Consider the following 7,428-nt stretch of genomic DNA (forward strand, 5'->3'; position numbering starts at 1 on the left):
GCTGATCGATGATCTCTGGCGAGCCAAGGATAAGGGTCACTCCTCTATCCTAGTGCTCCTTGACCTCTCAGCGGCCTTCGATACCATCGACCATGGTATCCTTTTTTTTTATTATTAAAGTTTTTTAATTTTTAATTTAAAACAAATACAACATCCTTCTTTACATGCTATAGAAAGTGTATCAGTTGGTTACAAATAGACTGTCAGCTTCTGCTTTGCTGCTGCTTCAGCTGCCATGAAACGGGAAGGGGGGGGCGTGTATGTGGGAGGGTTTTAATTGATGTGCTGGAGGACTGCTGGAGGAATGTTCTAGGATGTACCAGTCGTTGGGATTGCGCATGCGTACGTGTTTCCCGCCTGCATCAACGGCCTTCACATTCCATCTTGGCCTGTCTTTTTGAAGTTATCTCACACCTGACATTTGAAGGACTTATGATTGGACTGGAGCTTTGATCCTAAGGGGGGGGAACGGGCTTTGCTATATATCAATTGCTTTCGCGCCATATTATTCAGATTTTGCTTCACTACTGCTCGCTTACCATTTGTAATTAGTAAAAGTACTTTGGATTTCCAACTCATGGAGTCTCTTAGTCTTCTTTCCTAATTATGGAATGGAGTGGGGCGTGACAAGAAGCAAAATCTGAAAATATCCCTTTCCAGGAGATTTACGTCTACCGAGAAGGGAAATAATGTCTTCTCCGACCAGAGAGGAGGAGGGCGCCGTTGGAGGGGCGGATTCCAGTGAACTGGGACCTCCCGACCTTTCTTTACACCAGCCCAGCCCGCCTGACCGACCTTTGCACGAAGATTTATTTCAACTGCAAATTTCCAGTCAGCCTGAACCTTCTCCCCCACCCCGTTGGTCAACTTCAGTGGGGCAAAGAGAAATAGAGACAAGCTGGAATGCTGGGCTCACCCAAAGACCACCTCAACAAACTTCGCTGGAGCCAGGTGCCGTGAGAAAACCTCAGGCGAGTGAGTTCCCTGACTATTGGAGCCAAAGGTACTGTGGGGAAAGAAGAGGGGGCGATGAAGGAGAATGGAGAGGCTATCAGCACCAGGGGCCCATGAGAAAACCCCAACGGAGTGAATTACCTGATTATTGGGGTCAAACATTTTTGGAGGAAAGAAGGGGGGAGGAGGAAAGAGACTGGAGAAATTGGCAACGTTACCCACGCCAGGATTCTCCCCCACCCCCCCCTCGGCCCGTGTCACCCCCTGCGGCTAGAGGTTTTGCTGATCAAAGAGGACCTCCCCCCCAGCCTTCCCCCCGAAGACATCGAATGGCTAAAATCCCTCCCTTGCCTGTGCGTTTTAATGGGGCTTCTGCTAGCCTCCCCTCCTTTCTTATGCAGGTGTTTAACTACATGGAAATTTATGGCCGGGACTTTGAATCTGACACCTTAAGGGTCAGAATGGTTCTTTTATCTTTGGATGGTGAGGCGGCCACGTGGTCGACTGCTTTGCATATGTCTGGCTCGCCCCTCTTGGGGAATTTCAACCGTTTTATGGATGCTTTCCGCCAACGTTTTGATGACCCATTAACTGAGAAGCGGAACAAGTTGAAGTTTTTAACCTTTGACCAAGATGATAGACCCGTCGCCCAATACATCCAGGAATTTCAGTGTCTGTCTCAGTACATGAGAGGCTGGGGGGAGGATGCGCTTCTGGACAGATTTGCTGAAGGGTTGAACGCAGACATTTATCAACAATGTGTCAATCGTAACCTACCGAGACGTTTAATCACTTGGTTTGAACATGCTGCAGACGCCGAGCTTGACTTAATTCGTCTGCGCTATGCCACAGAAGAAAGAAGGAAGCGGAAGGAAAGGGCTGCCAAGTCCCTCCCCCCTCCTACTACTCAATCGCTTTCCAAACGACGAGGCGACGCGAGAGGGCCCCCTTCTGGCTCCTCCAGACCTTTAACATGTTTTCGCTGTGGCAAGCTTGGGCACACCGCCCCCGACTGTCGGGCTAAATTGCCCCTCTCTGCCCAACCCCCTCCCAGACGTGAAGAGAAACCTGCAAGAGGCTCTGAAAAAAAAAAGAAGGAAACGGCTTTCGCTGGGGAAACCAACCCCCCTCCTCTTGCCCAGCCATTGAAGGATGACGCGGATGCTAACTCCTCTTCTTCTGATGACTCTGATGACGACACATCACCTCACTGGGTGAGTTCAAACAAGGGGCCCCTTCTACTCCCTATTGAATTAAAAGTTCCTCCTGAGGGGACACCTGCCACCCTCCTAGCTTTACTTGATTCCGGCTGTTCCCGATCCATGATCAACCCAGCCATGGTAGAAAAATTGGGCATCAAATTGCGCACTTTAAAAACCCCGCTTGTATTTTGCCAGATAGACGGATCGGTTGCGGGGGGGGGGGCGCCCATTTTTTTACTGAGCCTTTGGAAATGAAAATGGGTACCCACACTGAATTAATCTCTTTTGTGGTCGCGCCTGGCATGGACAGGCCACTTATTTTGGGCATCCCATGGCTCCGGAAGTGGAACCCTCACATAAATTGGCGGACAGGCCGCTTGCGTGTTCGCTCGAAGGTGCCTCCAGTGGGGGAGGGCTCTCCAAACCCACCTGACGTCACTAGCGTTCCTGAAGTCGCCGCTAGAGGGCAGGAGAGGATTGCAGGAGAGGAGAAAATCCCGAAAGAATATTTGGATCTTAAGGAAGTCTTCAGCGAACAATCTTCGGACATCCTGCCCCCCCACAGGCCTACTGATTGCTCCATTGACATTTTGCCCGGGGTCAAACTCCCAAAACCCCGCATTTACTCCATGTCACCCAGGGAAATGGAGGAGATGCGTTCTTTCATTGACAAAAATTTGAAACGTGGTTTCATTGAACCGGCCCGACCCAAGGTGGCGGCCCCTGTGCTGTTTCGTGAGAAGAAAGATGGGTCTCTTCGTTTATGTTGTGACTTCCGCAACCTTAACGCAATCTGTACTCAGAACCTCTACCCACTCCCCTTGATGAAGGACTTGTTGGCGCAACTGGGGAAGGGCCGCATCTTCACAAAATTGGACCTGCGAGAAGCTTACTATAGAGTACGCATTAAGGAAGGAGACGAATGGAAGACCGCATTCAACTGCCCTCTTGGTTGTTTCCAGTTCCGGGTTATGCCTTTTGGCCTACAGGGGGCTCCTGCTGTATTCATGCAATTTATTAATGAGATCCTACACGATCACCTCTATAAGGGCGTTATCGTATATCTGGACGATATCCTCATTTATACCCGCTCTTACGACCACCACGTCAATCTGGTGCGCACTGTTTTGAAAAAACTCCGTGCTGCCAACCTGTATGCCAAGTTGTCTAAGTGCGAGTTTCACCAAACTACTATTGACTATCTGGGCTACCGTATCTCCCCTGATGGCGTTGAAATGGACCCTGAAAAAGTGAAGGCGGTCACTGAATGGGACGCTCCCAAAACTCGTAAACAATTGCAAAAATTTTTGGGGTTCGCTAATTTCTACCGTCAATTTATTCCCTCTTTTGCCAACATTGCTCTCCCTATTACTAATTTGCTCAAATCTAAAGGCGACCCGAAGCCTAAACCCAATAAGCCTTTGGACTGGACCATGGAATGCCAGGCGGCATTCGAAAAGCTTAAACGCCTTTTTGCCGCTGAACCAGTTCTTAAACATCCTGATCTCAACCAGCCGTTCGTCGTCCAGGCTGATGCCAGTGATGTCGCCGTTGGGGCCGTTCTGCTACAAGCCAATGACCAAGGTAACTTGCAACCTTGCGCGTACACCTCACGTAAACTCACTGACACGGAGCGGCGCTGGGCGGTTTGGGAGAAAGAGGCTTTTGCGGTCCGTTGGGCCCTCGCTACTTGGCGCCATTTCCTTGAAGGCTCTAAACACCCATTTGAAGTGTGGACTGACCACAAGAACTTGGAAGCGTTGCGCACGCCTCGCCGTCTCTCCCCAAAGCAGATGCGTTGGGCCCAATATTTTAACCGTTTCAATTTCACTCTGAAGTATATCCCGGGCGGAAAGAACTTCATGGCCGATGCTTTGTCCCGGTTACCTCAGTATAATTGTTCCAAACTGAGTATCGTCCAACCGCTCTTGGCAGCTCCGGTACTCACGCGTCAACAGACCAAAGCTCAAAAGGACGTGCCTCACGATCTGCTTTCTGACCTCAAAGCGGCTCTTCCTCAAGACGACTGGTTCCTGAACCATCGGGACGAGTGCACCATGAGGGACGATCTACCGTGGATTGGTGCTAAATTATACATCCCCGCTTCCCTACGACTTGTTGTCCTTCGTCGCGCTCATGACTCCAGGATGGCGGGTCATTTTGGGTTCGTAAAAACTTTGCACCTCGTAAAGAGACAATTCTGGTGGCCCTCTTTAAAAAAGGACATTGAACTTTATGTATCCAGTTGCCCGGTTTGCGCTACCGCCAAAAAGCCGCCGGGGAAACCACAGGGACTTCTGCAGTCCGTCGCCCGCCCGGTTGCCCCTTGGAAGGAGATTTCTATGGACTTTATTGTGGAGCTTCCCGAGAGCCAGGGGCACACCGTCATCTGGGTGGTCACTGATTTGTTCTCCAAGCAAGTTCATTTCGTGCCTTGCCACAAGATTCCTTCCGCCAAGGCGTTGGCTAAACTGTTCCTTTCCCACATCTACCGGCTACATGGGGTTCCCGACCGTATTATCTCTGATCGTGGAGTCCAATTCACATCTAAATTTTGGAAGGAGTTCCTCACACGCATTGGCTCCGCCCAGGGCCTTAGCTCCGCCTACCATCCTCAGACTAATGGTGGCTGTGAACGTACTAATTCTGTCCTTGAACAATATTTATGTTGTTTCATCAATTATCAACAGGACGATTGGGTGGACTTGTTACCACATGCTGAAGTGGCCTATAACAATTCGGTTCACTCCAGCACGGGCTTCACCCCTTTCCGGGTCGTTTACGGCCAGGATTTTGTTCCTATTCCCGAACTGCCTACGGCCCAGCCTCAGGTTCCTTCCGTGGCGGACTGGAGTGAACGTCTCAGTCGCCTTTGGCCCCTGACTCTTTCCACCTTGGACGCTGCCCATAAGGCTCATAAGAAGCAGGCTGATAAGAAACGCTCTCAGCCCTATGAGTACCACGTTGGAGATTTAGTGTATTTGTCCACGAAATTCTTGCATACTACACAAAAGTCTAAGAAATTGGGTCCCAAGTATGTTGGCCCTTTCCCAATTGTGAAAGTTATCAATCCTGTTTCTGTTCGTTTGCAATTGCCCAAACATCTCAACCGTATCCATCCGGTGTTCCATATCAACCTCATCAAACCAGTTCGGGTGTCCGACCTACGGCCCACGGATGACCCTCCGCCTGCTCCGTTGCTTATTGATGGGGAACGTCATTTTGAAGTCCGTGACATTCTGGATTCCCGTCGGCACCGTAATCGCATCCAATACCTTGTAGCTTGGAAACATTTCCCCCCCTCCCACACGGAATGGGTTGATAAGTCCCATGTTCGTGCCCCCCGCTTACTGCGGAAATTTTATGCTTCTTATCCTGACAAGCCTTGACTTTTCTCCTTTCCCTCTTTTGTTTGTTTGTTATTTGTCTGTTTTGTTTGTTTTTTCTTCCAGGCCTAACAGCCTTTTTCCGGGGGACGGCCGGATGTCAGCTTCTGCTTTGCTGCTGCTTCAGCTGCCATGAAACGGGAAGGGGGGGGCGTGTATGTGGGAGGGTTTTAATTGATGTGCTGGAGGACTGCTGGAGGAATGTTCTAGGATGTACCAGTCGTTGGGATTGCGCATGCGTACGTGTTTCCCGCCTGCATCAACGGCCTTCACATTCCATCTTGGCCTGTCTTTTTGAAGTTATCTCACACCTGACATTTGAAGGACTTATGATTGGACTGGAGCTTTGATCCTAAGGGGGGGGAACGGGCTTTGCTATATATCAATTGCTTTCGCGCCATATTATTCAGATTTTGCTTCACTACTGCTCGCTTACCATTTGTAATTAGTAAAAGTACTTTGGATTTCCAACTCATGGAGTCTCTTAGTCTTCTTTCCTAATTATGGAATGGAGTGGGGCGTGACATAGACTTTTGCGCATCTCTTCCACAGTCAAGAAACATAGTTCATGTTAACTCAGGCATTTTAACTCAAATATTCATACATGTCACCATCATCATATATCCATTTTCATTTGACTATAATTATTATTAAAAAATAATAATAATGATAATAATAATTTTTGTTTCTTAAACAATACATGCCCACACCAGTGGGGAAAGAAAAAATCGAAGGAAAAAAAAAAGACAAAAAGAACGAAACAAACAACAAAAGAAAAAAAAAAGGGTAACACAGGTATATATCATATCAGCTGGTTACATGTTTTGGTGCATCTCTTCCATTAATTCATATTATAATTAATTCATATCATAATTCAAATATCTTAACTCATGTGTTTACCATATTGACATCATTATACCTCCACTTTTAGTTGACTACAGTTATTTAAACATCCTTCATCCTTAACTATGCCAAAGGTTTAGTCCATAACCACATGCTGACATTTCATTTACTTGTTTGTAAAATCCTCCATTGACATCAAATCCTCATATCCTGTTTTAGCTGAACATCCATAATATTTAATACCAAAAATTCCATCTTCCATGCAATGTAGTTTATTATCATTCTCCCTTCTTTATGTAATTATATCGTATATCATAACATTTTCCCCATATTAGTTAACATTTAACTGTATATATTTTATTTTTTAATAGTAACAATTATTGTGATTAATAACCTTTGTATATGGTCCAAAAATATTTCCAACCTTCCCTTCTCATATCCAATTATTATTTATCATATCAACTCCACATTATATACATTACTATCAATATCAATTATTATTCAGCTATATCTATTACAAATAAGAGTAATTAGATTTAGCTAATTTCAAATTGTATTCTTCCATCTATCAGCCTATGTCTCTCCAATAACAAAACCTTCTTAATCCTATTGCCATTCGTGGAACAGATTTACCAAATGTTTTTATAAGCAAGTCCAAACAGGGATATCTTCGCACCTTTTTACTCAGGATGCCTCTGATGAAATAATAACGTTGTCCCAGGCTTGCTAAACTTTTCAATTTGTCTTTAATTCTCAAGGGTGGAATTAAAAATTCTGCAAATGATGTTTCATAAAGTGTAGATTCTTTAATGCTTCTCATTCCTCCTGCGCTCTGTCTTTTAAAATAAATCTTCTGTATGGCTGCATCTCTTTCTCCCTCCGAAATAACCCAGACGCCCTGCGCATCAGCAAGTTGAGAGGCTTCATTTCTCACATTCTTCATTTGTATTTCAGGAACATTCAAACATTCAACGTTCTTACTTTTTTCTTCATATTTTAATGTCAAATGGTCCAATTTTTTTTCAAATCTTTCATATGAGTCA

Source organism: Thamnophis sirtalis, unplaced genomic scaffold, assembly GCF_051295495.1.
Source record: "Thamnophis sirtalis isolate CommonGarterSnake01/CBP01778 unplaced genomic scaffold, rThaSir2_p1.2 scaffold_1, whole genome shotgun sequence".
Taxonomy (NCBI): Eukaryota; Metazoa; Chordata; class Lepidosauria; order Squamata; family Natricidae; genus Thamnophis; species Thamnophis sirtalis.